Below are 15,185 nucleotides of genomic sequence, written 5' to 3' on the forward strand. Positions count from 1 at the left end.
CCGCCATGGTAGTAGAAACAAACACCGCGGCGGTAACCGCCAACAGACAGGCGGAGGACAAAGTACCGCCCACACTATTACAAGAGGCCTATCTGCCACCTTTTCCGGGGCTGTACCAACGCTATCAAAAGCATGGCGGAAACAGTACACAGAAGGGAAACCACTCACCTCTCGACACCCAATGAGGAACCAGGACGCCATGGAGCCAGAACTACACGTCCTGCCCATGCTGGTCTTCCTCCTTCTGTATCAGGAGCAGGAAAGACACCGTCGACGACCATGGTGAGTACTGCACCTACAACACAGGGGAGGGTGGGAGGGAAAAGAGAGTGACACACAAACACGCAACACGCAATATCCCCACCCACACCCTCACCCACAACACCATACACACAAATACATGCAGCAACATTACATATACACCCTCTCACCCCCTGGAAGAACGCAAGTACAAGGGAAATGATTATAATGATTGTAATCAATAGAAATCAGTGCAATTTCAAAAATCAGTATATACAAATATGTACACCAACTACACAAGTCCGGATATTACTCAAACATCGTCCGTGGATCAGTGTCCCAAAACACATGGGCAAATCCCACACAAGATACCTGACTCGAAACTGAGAGAACACTGCAGGGGCATCAGATCGAAATGAAACATGCACCTCAGGGGGGGGGGGACCTCAGCCAGATGAACGTACAATGCCTCTGATCCACGAGGGGGCTCCCTGCCCACTGCTGTATATTGGGGAGTGCAAAGCCACATTCTCACAAGTCTTTCCAGTGGGTGGTTTGCCCACTGCTCTATCCTGGGGAGTGCAAAGCCACAGTCTCACAAGTCTTTCCAGTGGGTGGTTTGCCCACTGCTCTATCGTGGGGAGTGCAAAGCCAAAGTCTCACAAGTGGATGTCTTTTGCCACTGGTTCTGGAGGGGGCTTTGTGCCCAGAGTGCTTCATCCTGCCATGGACTGAGGTAGTGGATGTCTTTCTCAACTGATTCTGGAGGGGGCTTTGTGCCCAGAGTGTTTCATCCCTCCAAGGACTGAGGAAGTGGACGTGATTCTCCACTGGTTCTGGAGGGGGCTTTGTGCCCTAAGTGCTTCATCCTGCCAAGGACTGAGGTAGTGGATGTCTTGCTCTACTGGTTCTGGAGGGGGCTTGATGCCCAGAGTGCTTCACATGCAGTGTGGCAGGTCCCATTCCCTCACATGGGTGTGTGTGCCACAAGATTGACTGGGAACAGGTAGCATGATATGCCATGGAGTCAGAGACACACTCCCCCTGCTGCCACTTCGCCTGCCACCTGCAGGTACAAACAGTGCTGAGAGTCACGCCTCATGGACGCTGGGCAGGGTCCAGGATATCTCCTGCAGCCTCGGACGGCTGCCCACTGGGGATGATTGCCATGTCAGCTATGGTGGCACTGTCTGAGTACGTTGCGGGGCTGGTGGCGGTGCTTGCGGCGGTGTCTGTGGCGGAAGTGCTGGCGGTGGTGCACGTGTCTGCACCTGTTGAGGGACAGAGCAGGACGTCTCCTGAAGCCTCGGACGGCTGCCCACTGGGGATGATGCTGGGGACTGTTGCTGAGGTAGCAGACTTGCAGGTAGTGGTGCTGGTGGCGATGATGGTTGTGGTGCTGGTGGCGCTGTCCACCGCCGTACAGGTTGGTGTAGTGGTTGACAGAAGGGGTGACTCTGGTCCCTCAGTCGGAGCTACCGTGCCCTGTCCTGACCTGCTCTTCGGCTTGTGTCCCTTCCCCACATTTGATGTTGCTGCTGGTGTCTTGCCACTGTCCCCTTTTGGTTTGGAGAAACCCTTGCTTGCTGGTAGGTGTGGCTTCTCCCTCTGGCATGTGGGCACCTTCTTCACCTTGGCAGGTGGCGGAATGGCCTGCTCCTTTGCCTCGCTAGGTGGCACACTGGCAGCCCTGATGGGTGACGCCCACGATAAGACCTGAGTTGCTGGCACCACTGTGCTTGGGGATTTGGTGGGTGAGGTGCTGGGCTGGGACCTGGAAAGCCTGGCCGTAGGGGAAGGATGCGGGGGAGGTGTAGGGAAGAGGTCAATGTTAGCCAGGAAAAGTTTCTTAGACACACTGGGACGGTACGATGGAGGGGGTTTGGGAGTGGAGGAAGAGGCAGTGGTTGTAGGAGATGTACTTTTGCTGAATTTGGGTGAAGGTGCATGGGCCGGAGGTTGTTGTGAGGTGGATGGCTGTTGGGTGGGTGTGTGCGTGCATTTTGTGCACTTTGGGAGGAGGGCTCACAGACACACTGGGAGAGGACACGGGGATGTGTGAATGGTAGTGGGGGTGGTGAGTGAACGTAAGCAGTGTGTGGTGATGGGAGTACTGGTGATGGAAGTAGTGGCTGAGGATGTAGTGCATGCACGTGTGAGTGGAGACGAGACTGGGAGGGAGGAGGAGGATGTGGAGGAGGGGGACACAGTGGAGGCTGTGGATGTTGCTGTGTCTGCATGGGGATGGTGCTTGTGTGAGTGCCTGTGGGATGTGTGGTGCTTATGTTTGCCATGTCCACTCTTGTGTGTTGATGAGTGTGCATGCTGGTCTGATAGTGTGCTTGGGATAGGCTGAGGTACAGGGGATTGGGTCTGGGTGGAGGAAGTAGGAGGGGGAGGCTGGACAGAGGTACAACGGCTGCCATCAGTGATGAGGCCAGAGCCTGAAATGCTCTCTGTTGGGCCGCCTACCCAGAATGAATACCCTCCAGGTATGCATTTGTTTGCTGCAAATGCCTCTCAACACCCTGGATGGCATTCGAAATGGTAGATTGCCCGACAGTGAGGGATCTCAGGAGGTCAATAGCCTCCTCACTGAGGGCAGCAGGGCTGACTGGGGCAGGGGCTGAGGTGCCTGGGGTGAAGGAGATGCCCACCCTCCTGGGTGAGCGGGTACGGGACACATGCTGAGGGGCTGCTGGGAGGGCGGAGCTAGTAGGGGGGTGGTGGCTGTACCTGTTGATACGGTGGGCACAGAGGTGCCCGCCACCGCAAGGGAGCTCCCATCAGAGAAGGAGTCGCTGTCGCTGGTGTATGCTCCTGTCCCCGTTGTGGAGCTCCCCTTGCCCTCCGTCCCACTGGTGTCTTCAGACCCCATTACTTCACCCCCCAGGGCCATGTGAGATGCAGCTCCCTCCTGCTCTGGTGCCACTGCTCCTCCGCCAAATGATGCTAATGCACGAAAGAACAGGGTGACAAAACAAAAAGGGGGGGAAGACAGAAGAGACACATGGTCAGTGCATGCAACACCACTACCGTTGGCGGACACAACACACAGGGAGCAGCCCTATGCACTAAGCCATGCACTAACAGTGCAGGGGAAAAGCACATGCCCAAGGGGGACTCTGTCTAGACCCATTTCATGCACAGCTGGCACCCATGGAAGCCTGACTAGGTGTAGAGGACAAATACCACCTTTGGGTTTGGAATGGGAATGAGGCTACAAAACAATGGATCTACCTTTGCGTGTATGCTCTTGCCTAGGGGAACCCACAGGCCACCACCCCCACCCAGACACCTCGTCAAGCGCGCAGAGTCCGCTGAATGACAGTGTACTCATCCCCTTGTGGCTGCTGTGATGCCCTCAAGCGCCCATCCAACTCCGGATATGCCACCGCCAGTATCCAGTACATCAGGGGGGTCATGGTGCGACGGGCACCCCTTCCACATTGGGAGGCCATCCCCAGCTGGGCCTCCGCCGTCTTCTTGCTCCAGCGGCACAGGTCCTCCCATCTTTTCCGGCAGTGGGTGCTCTGTCTATGGTAGACCCCCAGGGTCGGCACTTCCTTGGCGATGGCACGCCAAAAACCTTTCTTCTGGTGGGCGCTGACCTAGAGGAAAAGTGAAGTAAGAATGGATTTTACTATCTCGTACAGTTCTTCTCACGCATTGCCTAAAAACCTCCCACCCTGGCCTAGACATACATACACACACACTATCCTCCCATGCTGACCTGTCCACCTCCCCTCTCTCTTCCATCCACGACACTCCATACAATCATGTGCCATCCACCATGCCCACAGTGTACTCACCTGTTTGTCTGGAGGACCGTACAGTTGCGTGTACTGGGGGAAGACCCCATCCATTAGTTTCTCCAACTCCTCCGAAGTGAAGGCAGGGGCCCTTTCCCCAGACACTGTAGCCATCGTCACTTCCAGACACAGGTCACAGCAGCACTTTCAGTGTTGAAGGTCAGGTATCAAGTGAGTGAACATTTAGAAAATGGCGGGCACGTCAGCGGCGGTGCGTACCCTCACCGCCAGCGTACATTGTCATAGGCTCCTGGAACCCATAGGGCCCAATGTTAACCAATGCTGCATTGCGCCGCGGTCTTCAACCGCCTACCGCAATGGTGTGCAACACCAGCGCAGTTACCTCATTTCCCCTTGTCCCACCTTACAGGTCAGGCAGCCGCCATTTCAGGGGGCCACATGGCAGGCCAAATAACTGCGTCACACATTTTTAGACCAGGAATACGGACAGACAAAGGCACATGGAGAAATTGTAATGTTTTTGCAAAAAAACATTGTGATACCTAAGTGTTGTAGGACCCTCTGTTCACCGTTCTCCTCCATAGGGCACGTCCGCTGGGGCAGGTGATGAGATGGCGGCATCCTCCGGTGTACAGACCACTGGTGGACCTGTCGACAATGGAAGAGAGACACATAATTATCACTTACAGACTTGATTGTGCAACAATCCAGGAACTGTGTGCCCAGTTGGAGCCAGGCCTGATTTCAGCTATCCACCATCCCACAGGAATACCCCCTCTAGTGCAGGTCCTGTCTGTACTCCATTTCCTGGCCCGTGGGACTTTTCAAACAACAGTGGCCATGGCATCACGGATGTCCCAGCCAATGTTCTCTAACGTGTTGTCCAGAGTGTTGTCTGCCCTGCTGAAACACATGCACAGCTATATTGTTTTACCTCAAGTGGAGGATTTGCCCACAGTGAAAGGTGACTTCTATGCCCTGGGACATATCCCCAACATCATTGGTGCCATTGATGGTACACATGTGGAATTTGTCCCCCGCCCCGCAGGAATGAACAGGTGTACAGAAACCGGAAAAGCTACCATTCAATGAATGTGCAGATGGTGTGTTTGGCAAACCAATACATCTCCCATGTGAATGCCAAGTATCCTGGCTCAGTGCATGACACTTACATTTTAAGGAATAGCAGCATCTCTTATGTGATGGGGCATCTCCAGAGGCACCGTGTGTGGCTAATAGGTGAGCCTAAAGTCTCCACACAGTTTCATTTGGTGTCTGGGTATGGGAGATTCCCTAATGTTTGGAGGATGTCTAACAGTTGTCCCTTGATATTTGCAGGTGACTTTGGTTACCCCAACCTGTCATGGCTACTGACCCCAGTGAGGAATCCCAGGAAAAGGGCAGAGGAACGCTACAATGAGGCACATGAGTCAACAAGGAGGATAATCGAGCGCACCTTCGATCTCCTGAAGGCCAGATTCCTGTGTCTCCATCTTACAGGTGGATCCCTATACTACTCACAAAAGAAGGTGTGCCAGATCATCGTGGCATGCTTTATGTTGCACAACCTGGCTTTGCGACGCCAGGTGCATTTTCTGCAGGAAGATGGGCCTGATGTTGGTCTTGTGGCAGCTGTGGAGCCTGTGGACAGTGAAGAAGAGGAGGCATAAGAAGAAGATGTAGACAATCAAAATAACATCATAATGCAATACTTCCAGTGAGACACAGGTAAGAAGTTGGAACTGCTTCCCACATCTCATACTATTGTGGGAGCTAGCATAAGTCTGCCTTTTTCACTCTGTGTATGGACCCTGAATTGTCACTTTGGCTTTCCATTTCACAGATCTGGGTCCCAATTTGTGCCCTCTGCTATGTTTACTCCTGGCCTACAGCTGTGTAACATTGGTATGTGAACAAGTACATTGACATTGCTATATTCCAGAGAATTTGCAATCACACATTTGTGAAAGCACAAACCTACTCCAGATTGTTTTGTGATTCAAGGGTGTTTATTTCTGTGCAAATAAGTGGAGGGGTGTGTGAAATGAGCTGCGGTGATGGTGGAGGAATGTCCATGGCAGAGTCCAGCCTCTTGGTCTCACAGGTGCATTGTCCAATGGGGCTAAGGAAGTGGTGCTATGGCAGTTTAAGGTGGACAGGATGACAAAGTGGGACAGAAGGGTGACATTCAGGAGGGTCTTATTTCCTGGCGGGGGTCTTGGCAAGGTTCTCTGTCTTGTTCCTGGATCTCAGGGACCGTTTGTGTGGCGGTTCTCCTTCTGCAGGGGGTGGGGTGCTGGTGGCCTGTTGTTCCTGTGGCAGTGCTTCCTGTCTAAAAGCGCCGGTGGAGGTGGAGGGCTGCTCATCATCCAGGCTAGTGTCAGGGGCCTGTTGGTGTGCCCCTCATGGTGTTGACAAGGTCTGCCAGCACCCCTGCAATGGTGACCAGGGTGGTGTTAATGGACTTCAAGTCCTCCCTGATCCCAAGGTAGTGTTCCTCCTGCAGCCGCTGTGTCTCCTGAATCTTGGACAGTACTGTTCCCATGGTCTCCTGGGAATGGTGGTATGCTTCCATGATGTTGGAGAGTGCCTCGTGGAGAGTGGATTGCCTGGGCCTGTCCTCCCCCTGTCACACAGCAGTCCTCCCAGTTTCCCTGTTATCTTGTGCTTCTGTCCCCTGAACCGTGTGCCCACTGACCCCAGGTCCCTGATTGTCTTGGGTTGGTGGGTTTGCCTGGGGTCCCTGTAGTGGTGGATATACTGCTGATTGAAGTGTCCTGGGGGCAGAGGGATGGGCCCGCTGGGTGGGTGCTGTGCTGGTGTTTCCTGAGGGGGGAGGCTCTGTGGTGGTTTGGGACTGTGTCAGGGGAACCGACTGTCCTGAAGTCCCTGATGGGCCGGGCTGGTCATCTTGATCCAGGCGTGCGGAGCGGCTGTCATCACTGTGGGCCTCTTCTGTGGGGGGACTGGATATGTCTGGCACCTTCTGTCCGGTAACGTTGGGTAAGGGTCCTGTTGGGGTATAAATGCATAAATTTAGTATCTGTGTGTGCCATCTTGTGCATTGGGTGAGGTACCCTCTACTCCTGTGCTTGCGTCATTGTGTTAGCCCTTTTGTGATAGTTGGTTTGGGGTCTGTGTGGGTTTCTGTACTGGACATGCTTTGGTGACGGTGGTCCATGCATAGGTGTTGCATGCAGGGCCTTGGTATTGAGATGTGTGGGTTGTGATAGTGGGACACATGGAGTTGATGGTGTGATGGGGGTGAGGGTAAGAGTGTGAGTATGTGGTGGCATGCAGGTGGGTTTGGGGGGATATAGTAGTAAAGATATGACTTACCAGAGTCCAGTCCTCCTGCTACTCCTGCAAGGCCCTCAGGATGCATTATTGCCAAGACTTGTTCCTCCCATGTTGTTAGTTGTGGGGGTCCATTGCCAGTCCTCTGTACAGCAATCTGGTGTCTGGATACGACGGAACAAACCTTCCCCGTGGGTCGTTCCACCTCTTCCTGATGTCATCCTGTGTTCTTGGATGCTTTCCCCCTGCATTGACCCTGTCAACAACTCTCTGCCATAGCTCCATCTTCCTTGCAATGGATGTCTGCTGCCCCTGTGATCCGAAAAGCTGTGGCTCTACCCGGATGATTTCCTCCACCATGACCCGGACCTCCTCCTCAGAAAACCTGGGGTGTCTTTGAGGTACCATGATGTGGTGTGGGTGATGTGTGAGGTGCTGTCTGTTGTGATGTGTGAGGGGAATATGTTGGTGTGTGTTGTTTGAGGTGCGTGGATGTTGTATAAGTGATGGTGTTGTGTGTCTGTGGATGTTGGTGTTGTGTTAGCTAATCTCTCTCTCTGGACTTCTTTCAAATATTTGGTTGTAAGGGTTTTTGGGTAAAGTGGGTATGTGCTTTATATTGGATTGCGTGTGTTGGTGTGGTGTGTGTATGTGTATCAGGTGTGTGCATTTCAAATTGTCCAATGTAATCGTGTTTTGTAAATGTGTGTGTACTTTGAGCGCGGCTGTGTGTACCGCCAATGGATTACCGTGGTTGAAAGACCGCTGTGTTGATTAGTGGGTCGTGATAGTGTGGGCGTGTTCTTGTTGGCGTGACGGTGTGGGTTTTTGTATCACCAGTTTATCACTGACCTTTGGTGTGGCGGATTTGTGTGGGTGTCTGTATTGTGGCGGATTCCGAGCTGTGGTTCGTAATACCTGTACTCTCCATTTATAGTCCTTTTTACTTTTTATCAACATGCTACTCACTTTCATTCACCTTATATACACTCATGCCTTTTCTAATGCATTTTAAATTAGACTACATTTTAATTCACATACCTGTGAAGTGTGTTTTTTGGCCTGAATGTTTATCTCTCAGTATCAGTTAGAATTTCTTCTTACTGAAAATGCTCAAAAAGCCACGCAGAAAAATGGTATACGACTGCCAGACAACACACTATTAACAGCAATCCTTTAAACTTTGATTTCAGGGTTACTCAATAAGAAAGCCAATCACAATCTTCCATTTATAATTTACCTATGTTGTACCACTTATGGCTGGCCAATATAGTTAACTGTTTCTAACACTCCTCAAATGAAAGCCTAATTTGGTAGGGGTTTTGGCTGGGTCCATGTGTAGGAAAGTTCTCCTTTTTGCCTAGACAAACTTTCTGGACAGATACTGGTGGTTATTGGCTCTTGGCTGTGCTAACTGTGTAAAGTGAATATGTAAGTTAGGCTGATTCTAATTGGCTATGTCAACCTACCTATAAGTCCCTAGTATATAGTATGGCTTGTAGGCTTAGGTACTCCAGCGTAGGTAGTATACTGTTGAGGTGCCCAGTGTCATTTAAAGGCAGTTACCTTGCTGGCTGCTTTTAAATTAAAGTTACCTTCAAATTTGACTTTGGAATTATAAGTACTTTGAAAGTCTTACACTACCTTATTTTTACATATGTCACCCTAAGATGTTCCCTAAGTGCCCCTAGGGTGGGGTGCTATGTAACTATAAGCAGGGTCCTTATAAAATATGTATTATAAACCATGGTGAGGGAAAATAGCCAAATTTGTCTTCCCCTCACTGTAATGAATGGACTCTATAGGTTAACATAAGAAAATTTATTTTTAATTATTAAAGTCTCAAAAGGAGCTAAATATTTCAGGTTTGGTATCAAACATATTTTTATAATAAATCCAACAACTTGCCATTGTTGAATTTAATATAACTATTTCAGGGAAATAGTTTTGAACTCTTCGTGAAAATTGCCAACTTCAGCGCCATGGTGCCCTTCGCTGATTAGCCAACCTTTAGCAGCCTGGCCAGGCTACCTTGAAAAGGTGTGAATTGGCCTGGGCTGAGGACAAAGGAAGTGACTGGGGGAGGAAATCTGCCTCAGCAGATGGTGAAACAGGTTGAGGGGAGAGCAGCCAAACTGGAATTCAAAGGAGGGAAGGACATTTGGAGCAGCTCACGGCCTCTGGCATTTCCTGCAAACCCAGACAACCATTAGGTTAGATTAGGAGGGGGTAGGAAAGGAGTGTGATAAGATATTTTAGCTACACTAGTGGTTGAGCCTAGCCAGACCTAACCTCCAAGATTGAATTTCTGCCATGTTGGATTTTTTGAAGAATGTTGCTCTCTGGGATTGATTTTTGCCACTCTTCCCAGGAAGTGGTCATCCAAGAGGGTGGTGGTCTGTCTGTGATTGGACAGTCACCCCCCCTACTTTCCACCCCAGGAGCAAGGATAAATATAGCGGAGCTTCACCCACACTTCAGATCCCTACCAGGAACAAGACAAGAAGAAGAATGATGGCCCTGCTAGACTCTGAAGGACTGCTCTAGCTGCACTCTTGGGCTCCACCACAAAAGGACTTTGTCTGGCTTCAACTGGTTCAAGAAGGGACTCCCTGTTTGCTATGGGCAGAAAATAGCTAATCAGCTATTGCAAAAATCCATAACTATCAGGAACGAGTGGGAACATGGTGGTCAACTAGTTGTGCTGACTGCGAGTCCCCACCCTCCGACCTCCTGCTCACCGACAGCTCTCCTACCATCTCCGGCAGATCTGTATGGCTCCACGTTGCGCCACGTAGCGCCTGAGAGCGCTTGCGCCAGATGGGGACCCCATGGCAGGAGTTCCCTCTGGCCGGGCTGAGACTGTGCTGCGCTTCCCTCTGTCATCATCCTCACGCTGGCTCCAGGCAGCCTGGCTGATCCACCGGAATAGAGTGGCGGCAGCCAGGCTATATTACCAGGGCTGCTGGAGCAGAGTCAGGCTCTCCTCTGACATTTTCCTGGCTGGAACAGGAGCTGGAGGGAAGGTTACCCTCAGAGCCCCCCTTCATGAGTGACCTCACCGGTATCAGTCAGGATTGCTTGTTTATTCACCAGGCTGCCCTGGTGGAACAGTTCTGTATGGCCAGGACACTGCAGCAGGAGCTGAAATTACTACTTTTCATGGCCAGTTTGGACCATTTGGGCCCCCGCACACCTACATCCAACCCACTGGCAGATACCGGGTCAAAGAACAAGCGTGCTATTAAAGGTAAGCCACCCCAATTTATTACCAACATCATCAACACTTTATGAGGGGGAGCACCTTCTCAAAATAATAAAGCCCTATGAACAAAAAATATTAGAGATATAGGAGATATAGCGAAAATTACCACTAAGAGAATTAAAATCACTCCCTCGCTTAGATCGTTTTTTAAGGCACAGGTGCACATCAACCCCCCCAGAGTATGTCTACCCCTCTAGCAAACACGGAGTCTATTACGGTAGAAGAAGTATCTACCCCACTGGACATACTCCAGAGTTCAGTCATTCAAGAAACTGGACAAACTATACTCGGGGGGATCCCACTCTCTCACAGGAGGCGTAGGCTGTACAGAGCAGCATAACTCCCATTGACCCTTTACTCCACTCCATTTTGCAAAAGATGAGAGACAAGGTTGCTGTATCCGAGTCTAACCAGGCTAAAATTCAAGGAGTCTGCGACAGTCTTGATGCAAAAATTACCAGTTTGACGGAGAGATTAGGGGCTAAGGAATCCACTATTGGTGTGCTACAGACTGAGGTGGAGGCTAATAGGCATGAAGTTCAAGCTTAAAAACAAAACGAGAAAGACTTAAGAGACAAAGAAGAATCCTTGGAGAACCACTGCAGGCGGAACACTCTTTGATTTTTTAATATTCCAGAGGGAATGGAAAGAGACAGTATTAAAGGTCTCATTATAGCCCTAATTAAAGAACATATCCTCACGGTAGCCGCCATCGACCCGGACCTGGAAATATAGAGAGCTCACCGGTATCCTTTCAGGAGAACAGGGATAAACCCAGGAAGGTTTTGGTTAATTTCGCCTCATACCGACTGAAGGAGCAGATTCTTACAGAGGCTCTCAAAGTACAGGTCTTTAAGCATGATGGTTGGTCTTTCTCAATAAGGTCCGACATGTCCAGGGCAACACAGGATCGACGATGGGAGCTGGGGAAGTATATGAAGGAGCATAAGACCTTAGGTGCCACTCCACAACTGAGGTTTCTGGCTACCCTGAGGGTAATGTAGAGGAATAAAATGCACAATATGAAAGATCTTCAAGAAGTCATGGCACTAATTGAACAGATAAAAGGGGAGAGTTAGCGGGCTTCAGAGCAGCAGGGGCTCATGTGTAGGATGAGCCACCCATTACAGAAAAAAAGGAGGGTTCCACTGGGGAGGTCAAGGGGAGGGTTGTTTTGGGGTGTCACATAGTAAAATGATTTGGTTAAATTCTCACCGGGTGGCGAGCAGATGGGAGAACAAAAATAGAGTCCTCACACTTTAAAATAATTTTTGGGTTGGACAGGAGACAGCTACCTGAATCAGAACAGGATGTGGGGGTCTGACATCATTTCTAATCCCAAAATTCTTACCTGTAATGTAAATTGTATCAGAGTAAGCAGCAGGTGAAGGAGAACCCTTGAATTTTTACGATTATCTGACAGTCATTGTTTTTTCCTGCAGAATACACACTTAAGACATGAGGAGTGGATGAATGTTCTTAAGACATCAAAATGGATCACTCAGTTTGCCTGTACTAAACAATCTTGCAACATGAAAGGGGTGGCAATTATCGTGAAAAATAGAATTCAAGGTCATTTGACAGATGTAAGTGCTGACCCTAGGGGGAGATGGGTTTTGGCGAATATCAAGCTAGAAGGTTTGGAGTGCACTCTGGTCTCTTACTATGGACCTAATGTGGATGACCCTGGTCCACTCATGGATCTCTATAAGCAATTGTCAGAAAGAGCTAAGAATCAGATAATAGTCAGAGGGGATTTCAATGTTCTGCTCAATCCCACTCTAGATAGATCCACCCCCAGACCAACTGCTAGCACAATTAGAATGAGGAACTGTCTGCACAACATAATAAAGAATGTCGGATTGATTGACCCCTGATAAATTAGAATGGGACAGACTAAGGGGTTCACCTTCTGGAACAAAAAATATGGTCATGCCTCTAGAATCAATTTTTTTTTATAGATGCAAGACTTCGGAACAAGCTAGCGGGTGCTTCTCACCAGCCATGTCATCTCTCTGACCACTCGGCTGTACAGCTAGACATAGTTCTCACTGGCCCTCGTGCACATTCCAGATGGACACTTGATATATCTCTTCTGGGGGATCGATAACCACAGTTTGGGAAGCATATTAGGCTTTTATTCGTAGGAAATTGATTAGCTATGCAGCTTAAAGAACTAAGAGAACCAAAGCCACAATAGAGGCCTTGGAACGTAAACTCCGCAAATTACAAGCCCGGATGGACACCTCTAAGGATGCAACAATGCAAGCTGACTTACGGAACCGAATTCAGGAAGCTAAAAACTGACTCAAGGCTTTCCTGGAATCAATTGTGATGAGCAAATGGGAAGACAGTCAACTTGCGCACTTTGAGTATGGTGAAGGATGTGGGAGGCTAAAAGCTTAGAAAATCAGGTCGGACAATATTAGAAATACTGCTAAAAGCATTGTGATGGATGAGTCGGGCAGAGTGTCTTCAGAAGATCATGATGTTGTAGGAGCGTTTGTTACATTTTTTTCTGAATTATATAAGGAAGATACTGTGGCTCCAACAGCGGTGATTCAAAACTGGTTGAGGGGAGGTACCCTCCCTAGGCGATAACTAGATAAGAATCACACCCTTAATCAATGTTTCCAATGCGGCGATGTAGATAATGTTATTGCTGGGTTGAAAAATGGGAAGGCTCTGGGTCCAGATGGGATCCCAGACGAAGTACACAAACTTCTAAAAAGAGAGCTGTGCCAGTTTTAACTCAGCTGATGAATTCAATATTTATAGAGTCTGCCTCGGTTCCGTTCTCATGGAACAAAGCCATTATAACTTTAATATTAAAGCCGCAGAAAGATGCTAGGAGATATGAGTCGTATAGACCCATCTTATTGCTTAATAACGATTGCAACATTTTTACACAAGTACTTGCCAGGAGACTGGACAATGTGATTGGTGATCCGGTACATAACAACCAGAAAGGTTTTATGAGAAATCGGTACTTAGGTGATCTGGTCCACGACTTAGTTTCTGCAATTGACATTGCTACTGCCACTAACACTCCTCTCGCCATTTTAACAATTGACGCTGCAAAAGTGTTTGATACGGTGAGCTGGCTCTTCTTGCAGGTAGTGATGGAACATAATAACTTAGGAGACAATTTTCTTAAGGCAATCAAAGCTATTTATAAAGCACCTACAGCCAGGGTTCTAGTTAATGGCTTCTTATTACCACAATTTAAAATTGAATGAGGAACACGACAGGGATGTCCTCTCTCTCCCCTTCTTTTCAATTTGTATATTGAACCTTTGGCTAGGAGAATCAGACTAGATCAGAGAATACCACCTTTTCAGTATCAAGGATGGGTTCTGAAGGTAGTCCTATATGCAGATGACCTCCTTGTTTATACGCAGGATCCTCAAAGTTCCTCCCCGGCACTTTTTGAAACCATAGCAGGGTTTGGGGAAATCTAGGGCTATTCAGTCATTACCGATAAATATGAGGTGATGACTTGGAATGGTCCACAGGACAGTATATTAGAGAAAGATGAAATTCGTTACCTTTGGGTAAAAGTGGTCAAACACCTGGCAGAGATGGACCACGCAAACTTTTAAAATCTTTTCAGGGAAACAAAGAGGCTTCTCACCGGGTGGTTGCATCTACAACTCTTCATTCTAGGTAGAACAAACTTAATAAAAATGTTGATACTCCCAAAATTCACTTTTGTCTTTAACGCTCTACCCTTATTTTTTAAAGCTGTCTGGTTACGGAAATTGCAGGGGAAGGTAGTCAGTTTCATCTGCTCATACAAAAATCCAAGAATAGCCTGGAAGAAATTGAGGAAAAATAAGCTAGACAGAGGAATCGCACTTCCAGATTTTCAGCTTTATTACTGGGCATTCAAATTGAAAAACATTAGACCACTATTTTCCAAAGTATACGGTTCCTCCCGGTTACGGGCACTAACAGGCAGCTTCCGGGAGCAGGGTACACATTTGCCCTACAAACTTGGCCATCCCAGGTACTACAAAAATGTAAGATTAGAAGTTTTTAATACCACTTGCAGCATATGGTTTGCAGTGAGAACAAGGTTGGGAATCCCATACTATAGTGAGTTGGCTCCAATTTGGGAATAGCCCAGTACACCAATATGTTTACAAGATGCCCTAGCTATCCGATTGATAGAGGGAGGAATTTTGCGATGGGGACAAATAGTTAGCAGATGCTCCGCGATTCCATGGGAGTCCCTATCCGATGCAACAAATGCTAAGTTATCAAGATTTAAATATAAACAAATTGAATCCCGGGTACAAGGAGAGCCTGAGGCCGGGCTTGTTACAGATTGGGAAGTGAAATGACAAGTACACAGAAGTTAAAGAAAGAAGTTTCAAGATGCCATTGGGTATTACTACAGGCCGAGATGCCTCTCTTCAGTTACCTGTAGATGGGTGGAAATCTGATTTCCCACCACTTGACCTCCTTCATCTTTGACAGACATCTATGAATACACTTTGGTCTGTGGTGAAACCCGCTTCCTTGAGGAGGAATCACTTGTTCACTTTGCACAGGACCTGTTGGATTCCCGGAAGGCTAGCAGGAGTAGGCCTTCAATGGAAGAGCAA

This window comes from Pleurodeles waltl, chromosome 8 (genome assembly GCF_031143425.1).
Source record: "Pleurodeles waltl isolate 20211129_DDA chromosome 8, aPleWal1.hap1.20221129, whole genome shotgun sequence".
In the NCBI taxonomy this organism is placed as follows: domain Eukaryota; kingdom Metazoa; phylum Chordata; class Amphibia; order Caudata; family Salamandridae; genus Pleurodeles; species Pleurodeles waltl.